At 42.2% G+C, this 10,599-nt stretch overlaps 1 long non-coding RNA gene across 1 annotated transcript; it reads right to left on the reverse strand.

Annotated features, from left to right (window-relative positions):
• Nucleotides 1–2,634: 2,634 nt before the first annotated feature.
• On the reverse strand, nt 2,635–4,219 carry LOC103881414. The gene is made up of 3 exons (XR_004181902.1): nt 3,707–4,219; nt 3,160–3,208; nt 2,635–2,733 (listed from the first exon to the last, which is right to left on the reverse strand). It is a non-coding gene; the product is annotated as an uncharacterized LOC103881414 (long non-coding RNA).
• Nucleotides 4,220–10,599: the final 6,380 nt, after the last annotated feature.

A 10,599-nucleotide genomic window follows, 5' to 3' on the forward strand; every position in this document is an offset into this window, starting at 1 on the left:
GGCACCTGTAGTCCCAGCTACTTGGGAGGCAGAGGCAGGAGAATGGTGTGAACCCAGGAGGCAGAGCTTTCTGTGAGCCAAGATCGCACCACTGCACGGCAGCCCGGGCTACAAAGAGAGACTCTGTCTCAAAAAAACAAAACAAAAAAATAACTTCTATTTCTCTCACTTTCTAATAAAATTTTAATATCTCCTCCTGGGATTCCACTAAGACTTATTTTAGACCTTATTCTGATCTCCCTCTCCCCTTCAACCCCACCAACTTCTGCTCAATCATCTCTTCTCAAGTCTCTCTGTGTAACATACTAACATACTTTTTGGAGAGAATTGTCTAACCAATGAATTATTTCTTCTGGTGTCTAATCCATCCACTGAATTTCTTATTTCAACAATTACATTTTTTACTTCTTTATTTCATTTTATTCTGGGACAGAGTCTCACTCTGTCACCCAGGCTGGACTGCAGTGGCACAAACCTGCAGTCACAGCCTCCTGAACTCAAGTGATCCTCCACCTCAGCCTCCTGAGTAGCTGGGACTATAGGCAGGTGCCCCACACCCAGCTAATTTTTCTTTTCTTTTTTTTTTTTTTGGTGATGGTGAGGTATTTTTTGTAGAAACAAGTTCTCACCCTGTTGCCCAGGCTTGTCTCCAACTCCTGGGCTCATGCCATGCTCCCACCTCAGCCTCCCAAAAAGGGCTGGGATTACAGGTGTGACCCACCCTACCCAGCTATATATTTTATTTCTGTAAGTTCTGTTTCTTCCATTTTCTTTTCAGATCTTCCTCATCACTCCTGGTGGTCTTACTGCTTCCTCAATTTTATGAGTCAATCTTTTTTTATATATATTAGATGTATTTCACATGTAACTATTTTCTCACAATTCTAATATTTGAAGTCTGTGTTCTGCATCTGATAATTCCAAAAGCTGCAGTCTTTGGGAAACATATTAGTCATTGTTTCTGATAATTCTGAAATATGTTGGGTTGACTACTTGAATGCTATGATTTCACTGAATTCCTAGTTGCCTGCTCTTAATCTTCAGGGATACTACGGGCTTAAGTTAGAGATAATTTCCTACAGAAAGTATCTGTGTCTGCTTTTGATGAGAGCTGTGGAGACAACTAACATAAGCCCACTTTACCACCAAGCGTAATCCTGACATTCTCTTGGATTCTCTTGGAGAATGTCAGGATTACACAAGGTTCTCAAATTTGGCTGCCCAACCCTGCTCATTTATACACAGAAGACTAGACTGCTTAGTATAGGTGGTGACTCCCTTCCTCCTACCCTGGAAAAAACAAAACAGATCTCTCATCTGCATGTGATCACAGAAGAGGAAACTCTGAAGGAGAATAACTGGAGGCTGTGGGCAGCAGGGAAAGACTGGTGTCTTTCCTGACCACAGAAATAGGTCAGAAGCTCCCCTAAAGGCTGTGTGCTCCAGGATTTCACTATTTAGCTCAATTACCAGTCCCTCCGTAAGAGTGAATGGAAGCTTCTCAGGGCACCATGTTGTCTTTAAACCACAAATTCTTGCTAAAAGTCATGCTCATGGTAAAAAACCTATGGCTTTGGAAGGCTTTCTCGGTAATGTGCTGGAATGAAGGTTACAGACTGCGTTTCATGTTAACTGAACCGAAAACCAGCCTGAACAACATCCTTCTGCCCCGTGCAGGCTCTCAGCTCCTCTCGGTTGGGCCTTGGGCAGCCAGACTGTCTGGTTTTAATCCTTGCTCTGCCACCTGTGACCTTGGATAAGTTACCGACCTTGAGTTACCTCATCTACAAGATGCAGATATTAGTAATACCCTCTTTTTAAGTTCTTAAGAGGATTGAAAGAGTAAATAAAAAGTAAAAATTAAAAAGACTTGGTAAGCATAGGCACAGAGGGGGGGAAAAAAGTAAAAAATAAATAAATAAATAAATAAATAAATAAATAAAAAGACTAGTGCCTAGCACATAAAAGTTCATCAGGAATTAATTCTATAATATGAACTCAACTTTGCAAAACTTCAAAGTACATATAACTTTTAACTTACTAGGGTATACATACCAATAATAAATTTACAACTGTAGATATGTTTGTCTACAGTAAATATAACAAAGACTAAACAAGCAGATACTAAATCATTAAGTGATTATCAGTTAGTATCTTTAATTTTCCTGTACTTCTATATTTTCTTTTTTTTTTTTTTGAGACGGAGTCTTGCTCTGTCACCGGGGCTGGAGTGCAGCGGCCAGATCTCAGCTCCCTGTAAGCTCCGCCTCCCAGGTTTACGCCATGCTCCTGCCTCAAACTCCCGTGTAGCTGGGACTACAGGCGCCTGCCACCTCGCCCAGCTAGTTTTTTGTATTTTTTAGCAGAGACGGGATTTCACCGTGTTAGCCAGGATGGTCTCGATCTCCTGACCTCGTGATCCGCCCGTCTCGGCTTCCCAAAGTGCTGGGATTACAGGCTTGAGCCACCGCGCCCGGTCTACTTCTATATTTTCTACAGATCATCTTTGTAACAAGAAGAAAGCAAACCAAATGAAAATGAAATGAATTCTCTCAAAAAGAATTAAGGTAACAAGAAGGCACACAAAGTAATATAAAATATATCTTATGGTTTATATAAAATTCTTAATAAAAGTACCTTCTTTGCTCCAAGCTACACTCTGGCTTTGCCTTTGAGTCAGGTGGCATTTCTTTGCACGATGACCGGTTCTATTGAGTAGGCACTGCTTCAGCCCTACCGGAAGAACAAAACATCTCTGGAACACAGTAGCATTCCTGATTCCCATTTGAGAAGGCCTAACAAAATGGCATATGCCTCAACAGCAGCAGATCAGTGTTAAAATGTCTGGAGATAAGGGGAAAAAGTAAAATTGGACCATTTCCAGAATCTCACAAAAAGCCAACAAACTGACGTTCTAAGTGCCCAACCATGAGCAAGTTAGAACCTTAAATAAAGGTCACTCTTAATGCCTATCCTGGCATAGATTCAGCACCAAGTACAATCTCATTTTTCTGGTTTACCTTTTTCATCCTTGAAAGTAGGAGTTATGAAAAAAAAACACTAAAATTTATTTAAGAGAACCTTCTACTTACAATCTAACTTACATAATCAAAACACTCTATTGAGGGTGAAAATTGGGTATTATAAGAAAATAATCACCTGTTTTGTGAGAAGTTTCATGCATAATGCTCCTCCACCCAATACACACCTTAAAAAGAAAAAAGGAAACATACAAAATTATCTTGAGAATTATTCCTGCTTAAACAATGTCTACTGTCATTACTAAGAAAGTACGCACACAGTAAAGATGAAAAGAGAACATGCAAGCATGAGCGTAATTGTTAGGGATACAGGACTATGGACAACTTAAAAACTCTATTGGTATTACTCTCATGTAATTGCTCTGAAATTGTAGTCAATTGTTTGAAATGGCTCTTGGAACAAAATAGTTTGAAATTTTTGTGATGTCAAAAACTGAGAAATTAGCCCTAAACATTCCAAAGAATAGGGGCAGAAAAACCCATTCCCTTAAATGGCACTGGAGTTTTCTTTACAACTCAAACTTTCTCTCCCATCCTGTGATGGCCAAAAGTGTTTCCTCTTACAATGGCATTGACCTTACCCTATCCAGAATATGAACATCTGCATGGTTTCATGGTTAAAATTGTTTTTACTTATTCTGTTGTGAGAATCAAACGGTTCAGACCATGCAGCTCCTCTCCGGGAATCCTCAAGTCCTTTCTAGGTCTGAAGACTGTTTTCTGAACCCAAGACAGCTTCTGGGGATGTATCAAATCTCCCTGTAGAAAATTATTTAGATCAAGATGTTTTAACCATAACTTTTTCTCAAACAAAATAATTTCATTTCTCCTTTACTGTTATTTTAAATTTCAAAATACACAGATAGCATGCCTAAAATACAATCGAGGGGACGACAGTTTTAGAACACAAACTGTGGTTAATTTTGAAAACACAAAGCTAAGACCACTGATGAGGTCTATGTGGACACCAAGTCCACCACAACTTGTTCTGTCCACCAGGTCTCTGCCCACGCCTTTCCCTTGCCTGAGATTCCTTCTGCTTCCTACCCTTCCAAATGCTGCATTTCCCCCCAGAAGAGTTGCCAGGACCACTGCAGCCTGCACATCTTCCATTCCAGCTAAGCAAAGGCATCCTTGCACTGACTAAACCAAATTACTTTGTAGAGAAGGCATCTAAAAACTTCTACTGTAGACCATTCATTCACCTTCATAATTGTGTGTTTTTTTTTTTGTTTTTTTTTTTTTTGAGACGGAGTCTCGCTCTGTCACCCAGGCTGGAGTGCAGTGGCCGGATCTCAGCTCACTGCAAGCTCCGCCTCCCGGGTTCACGCCATTCTCCAGCCTCAGCCTCCCGACTAGCTGGGACTACAGGCGCCCGCCACCTCGACCAGCTAGTTTTTTGTATTTCTTAATAGAGACGGGGTTTCACCGTGTTAGCCAGGATGGTCTCGATCTCCTGACTTCGTGATCCGCCCGTCTCGGCCTCCCAAAGGGCTGGGATTACAGGCTTGAGCCACTGCGCCCGGCCTCACCTTAATAATTGTTATCGTGACATTATTCAATAATAAAATGAGGGAAAGAAGTCCTCTTCACTCCCTTATCCTGGAGAATCCAAGCCAGTGTCTTTCCCACTTGCTTTGCCCAAACTCTGATACCTTTCAAAGTAACAGTTTAATGGAAAGGAAAGAAAATCTAAAGAAAAACTCTCCAAAAAATTAAACTTGGGCAAAGAATCATGGGATTAAAAATTTTTACTCTTTGTGTGTTTGATTTCTGAAACATAGAAATCTATCTCCCACTCCTTAAATCTGCCACTGGGCTAAGAGAGTTTTGTATAGAATCTGCACTCACTGACTTAACAGAATTAGGACCTCCAGGCACTCACTGAGATTTTGCTTCCACAACCACTCAAAGTCTAGTCATTAGTTAATGAGTTAACACCACAGTTGGTCTTCACATTTTGGAAATGCTGACAGTAGACAGGGACTTGTTTCGGGAAAGGAAGTATACAGTAGACATTGCTACCCATTACCAGCCACCACCACCTTTCCTTTAAAGTATCCCACTCTTCCTTTAAGGTTGCAGAGTCTCAGAAAGTGGGAAGAAAGGAAGTTTTTGCATTTTCAGGTCAAAAGAAAGTACATTTGTACAACCACATAATACCTCTGCAAAGGTTTCTTGAAATATAACACAAGACAGAAGTACTTCTAGCACCTCCACAAAAAGTAAGATAAGTAAACTTTTCCTCAATATACACTTTCAGCAGCATCGACACCTAAAAGTGGTCAACTCTACTACTGTATTAAGTGACATTCATTTTGTCAATATGTGTTCCAAATTCCTACTGCTCTTTGTCTCTGAAGGGTTCCTGCTGAATATTGAAACAGTTCAATAATACTAGGGAAAAAATTCTTAATAATCAAAGTAAGGGTCACCTAACGATAATAAGCTACATATACAGACACAGTCAGATCTTCAACTTTAAAAAAAAGTTGAGTTGTCAAAGTTGTACAGCAAACACTATCCTAAGCTTAGGCTCTTCTGGCATTTGATTTATAATCTCTGTAAAGAAAAGCCAGTCAGAAAATGGCACATTTTGTACGATTCCATTTATATGAAATTTCCAGGATAGGCAAATCTACAGAGATAGAAATTAGATCAGAGGTTTCCTGGATCAACGGTGGGGGAGACGGGTATAGGAGTGACTGCTAATGGGTATGGGGTTTCTTTCTAGGGAGATGAAAATGTTAGGAAATTAGGTAGTGGTAATGTTTGCATAACTCCGAATATACTAAAAACCACTGAACTGTATACCTGAAAGGGAGGCTTATCATATAAAAACCGTATGACAATAAAGCTGTTAGTTTAAAAAATGTTTGGCTATGTCAAGACATAGAGAAATAACGTCATACCTAGAAGATACAGGATATAAAATACATGGAACAAAACTGCTCAATAATCTATCTAGAATCACACAATGCTTAAGATTTACCCTGACTAAAATTGCAAGCTTTGTATTTTATTGGTATTCTCAGTTTTTACTTCTTCCTAAGTCAGTCAATAATTCCTCCTCCTCATTTAATTGTTGACTACAAACACCCAAGACATTTTGATTCTGCCACCAGTGAGGTTCACATTTTATTCCTCCTTCCATCCCCAGGACTACCAAACCAGTGTGTGTTCTCCTCACTTCACTCTAAGACAACAGTGTGGCCCTCAACTACCGTCACACTCTTCAAGGCTCTGTGAGGACAATGTGTCTCATATTCTCCTCCGCTGTCACCAGATTATTCTAAGACAGTTTCTTTACTGTTACTCCTCTGTTTCTCAACCAGTTACACAGAAAAATGAATATCCAGGGATGGTGTCATGTGCCTATAGTCCCAGCTACTCAGGAGACTGACGCAGCAGGATCGCTTGAGAATGGGAGGTTCAGACTGCGGTGAGCCATGATCATGCCACTGCACTCCAGCCTGGGCAACAGAGTGAGATTATCTAAATAAATAAATAAACACATAAATAAATAAATGTGGTCTATCCATGCCATGGAATATTATAATATTATCAGCCTAAAAAAGAAAGAAGTCCTATCACATGCTACAACATAGATGAACCTTGAAAACATTATACTAATTAAAATAATCCAGTCACACAAAACCAAATAGTGTATGATTTCTCTTACATTAGGTTCGACATTAGTCAAACTCACAGAAACAGAAAATCGAATGCTTGTTTCCAGAAGCCAGGGGATAGAGAAATGGGGAATTGTTGTGTAGTGGGTATAGTTTCAGTTCTCCAAGAGCAGCAAGTTCTAGCAACTCGTTAGTCAACAACATGTATATACTTAACACTACTGCACTGTATACTTACAAATGGTTAATACGGCAAATTTTATGTTGTGTCTTATCAGCATTTTTTTTTGGGGGGGGCAGCGGAGTCTCACTCTGTTGCCCAGGCTGGAGTGCCGTGGCATGATCTCCGCTCACTGCAAGCTCCGCCACCCAGGTTCATGCCATTCTCCTGCCTCAGCCTCCCGAGTAACTGGAACTACAGGCGCCCGCTGCCACGCCGTGCTAATTCTTTTGTATTTTTAGTAGAGACGGAGTTTCACCGTGTTCATCAGGATGGTCTTGATCTCCTGACTTCCGGATCCACCTGCCTTGGCCTCCCAAAGTGCTGGGATTACAGGAGTGAGCCACCGCGCCCAGCCTATCACCATAACATTTTTAAAAGAAGGGGCTTGTGATTCCCTTTGTTGTCATTACCCATTTTTCACTTCAGCATTTTGAACTTTAGGTTTTCTGTAGCTGTTTTCCTGAGTCTTGGATTTACTGGCTCAGAATATCTCCACCACCTTGTCACTTTGCAGGTAGACACTTCTCAGCATTTTATTGGGCTCTGTGTGCTTGATGCTTAAAGTGACATGGAGACATGCCACTTACTGAGAGGCAAAGAAAGGCAAAAGGTCACTGCCTTCCTGGCATCGATGAAGGCAGAGAGAAGGGATCTTGGAGGCACAGAGCTTAAGGCATAAGCAATAAACAAGGGTTGCCAACAAAAGAACTAATCCCTCTCCTGGCAACATTTGCAGGTGTTTTTCACAGGGCCAGTGCATTTCACAATGTGAGCGCTGTGCAGCACCAAAGGGAATGGCCAACAGGCACGGAGCAGCCTGCAGCGTTCAGCACCCAGGAGGGTGGCCAACAGGCACAGAGCAACCTGCAGGGTCCAGTACCAAGGAGGATGGCCAGCAGGCACGGAGCAACCTGCAGGGTCCAGTACCAAGGAGGGTGGCCAGCAGGCACGGAGTAACCTGCAGGGTCCAGCACCCAGGCGGAAGGCCAGCAGGCATGGAGCAGCCTGCTTGTCCCAGGAAAGCAGGAGTCACAGGACACAGCTGGACCCAGGTAGGCATGTATATTAGTTTCCTGTGGCTGTTACAGCAAATTACCAAAAATGTGGTGACTCAAAACAACAGAAATTTATTTTCTCACAGTTTTGGGTAACAGAAGTCCAAAATCAGTACCACTGGGCTGAAATCTAGGTATGGGCAGAGCCAGTGCTCTCAGGCGCTTAAGGCAAAATCCATCCTTTGACTTTCCCAGCTTCTGGTGGCTGCTGGCATTCATTGGCTTGCAGCTCCACCACTCTGGTCTCTGCCTCCGTGGTCACATGGCCTCCTTCACTTCTGTCTGAACTTAAATCTCCTTTATCTCCCTAAGGAAGCATGTGCCAGGATTTAATGCCCACTGAGACAAACCAGGATAATCTCTCCTCAAGATCCTTAACTTAATCATACCCGAAAAGATGCTTTTTCCAAATAAGGTAACATTTACCGGTTCTAAGAATTAGGACTTAATGATTAGCTCCCACTTATAAGTGAGAACATGCAGTATTTGGTTTTCTGTCTCTGTGTTAGTTTCCTTAGGATCATGGCCTCCGACTGCATCCATGTTGCTGAAAAGGACATGATTTTGTTCCTTTTTATAGCTTCATAGTATTCCATGGTGTGTATGTGCCACATTTTCTTAAAAAGAGATTTATGCAGCAATATTCACAATAGCAAAGACTTGGAACCAACCCAAACGTCCATCAATGATAGATTGGATTAAGAAAATGTGGCACATACAAACCATGGAATACTATGCAGCCATAAAAAAGGATGAGTTCATGTCCTTTGTAGGGACATGGATGAAGTGGGAAACCATAATTCTGAGCAAACTATTGCAAGGACAGAAAACCAAACACCTAGCATGGTCTCACTCATAGGTGGGAATTGAACAATGAGAACACCTGGACACACGATGGGGAACATCACACACTGGGGCCTGTTGTGGGGTGGATGGAGGGGGGAGGGGTAGCATTAGGACATACACCTAATGTAAATGACGAGTTAACGGGTGCAGCACAGCAACGTGGCACATGTATACATATGTAACAAACCTGCACATTGTGCACATGTACCCTAGAACTTAAAGTATAATTAAGCTCTAAAAAATAGAGATTTATTATGAGGTCGTGGCTTACATGATTATGAAGGCAAGAAGCTGTCATCTGGAAACTGGAAGACTCAGGAAAACTGGTGATTTAATTCTGTCCAAGTCAGAAGGCCTGAGAACCAGGAGAGCTGATGGTGTACATCCCAGTCCCAGGGGAGGAGAAGATAAGATGAGATGTCCCAGCACACGCACAGAGGCAGAAAGAAAGGGGCGAATTTCCCCTTCCTCCTTTTGTTCTACTCAAGCCCTCACCAGGTTGGATGATGCCCATCTCCACAGGGCCATCTACGTTACTGAATCCACTGACTCAAAGGCTAATGTCATCTGGAAACACTCACAAACACACCCAGAAACAATGTTTAATCTGAGCACCTGTGGCCCAGACAAGTTGGCACATAAAATTAACATTCACACTGTAATCTCAGGACTTTAGACTGCCAAGTGTGGCGGATCACTTGAGACTGGGAGTTCCAGGCCAGCCTGGGCAACATGGCGAAACCTGTTTTTGTTTTTTTGTTTTTTGTTTTTTTTGAGACGGAGTTTCGGTCTTGTTGCCCAGGCTGGAGTGCAGTGGGATGATCTTGGCTCACTGCAACCTCCACCTCCCGTGTTTAAGTGATCCTCCTGCCTCAGTCTCCCAAGTGGCTGGGATTGCAGGTGTGAGCCACCATGCTTGGCTAATTTTTTATTTTTTTATTTTTTTGGAGGAGATGGGGTTTCACCATGTTGGTTAGGTTGATCTCCTGACCTTGGGTGATCTCCTGACCTTGGGTGATCCGCCCGCCTCGGCCTCCCGGGGGGCTGGGATTGCAGGCATGAGCCACTGCACCAGGTGAAACCCAGAACGGAAAAACCAAACAAAAACCACAAAGATTAGCTGGGCCCGGTGGGCTGTGCAGGTAGTCTCAGCTACTCTGAAGGCTGATGTAGGAGGACTGCTTGAGCCCAGCCATCTAGGTGGTAGGGAGCTATGATGGTGCTGCTGCACTCCAGACTGGGTGACAGAGTGGGACTCTCTCTCGAAAACAGAAAGGGGAAAATAAAAAGAAAGTAAATAAAACTGCTAAATCAAGGAACAGCTTGACAGTATATTATTGAGAGAAATAGAGGCAAAGGTTAGCAGACACCAATGTTCACTTAGTGGGAACTGCAGGTGTTCCCTCAACAGGAGGCTGCTACTTTTCCAAAAGAAATCTGTTATTGACTACCAACAGAAAAATACACTGTACGTTTGTTACAATATACAAATAGCGAAACTTTATATAGCCAAGATCATATTCCAGCACTGCTCCAAGACTTTTCCTGCTCTGAAATAGCTACTGTTGTTACCTCCATTGTAGAGAAAACAGATGCCAAAGCTTGTTGTGAGAACCAAGGAAACTCATTATGAAATTGACTTGTAAGTTTTGGACTTAAAGGTTCTTCCTGCTCTGCTCCTACATTGCCACATTTTAGTCAACATCTCTCTTACAATACTGGTCCTTTCTATTATTGGATGGACTCCTCTTGGAATTTGAAGTTTTTTCTTGCAGTAAACATTTGGTCATAAGATCATCTGT

The sequence above is a fragment of the Papio anubis genome, unplaced genomic scaffold, assembly GCF_008728515.1.
Source record: "Papio anubis isolate 15944 unplaced genomic scaffold, Panubis1.0 scaffold919, whole genome shotgun sequence".
NCBI lineage: Eukaryota > Metazoa > Chordata > Mammalia > Primates > Cercopithecidae > Papio > Papio anubis.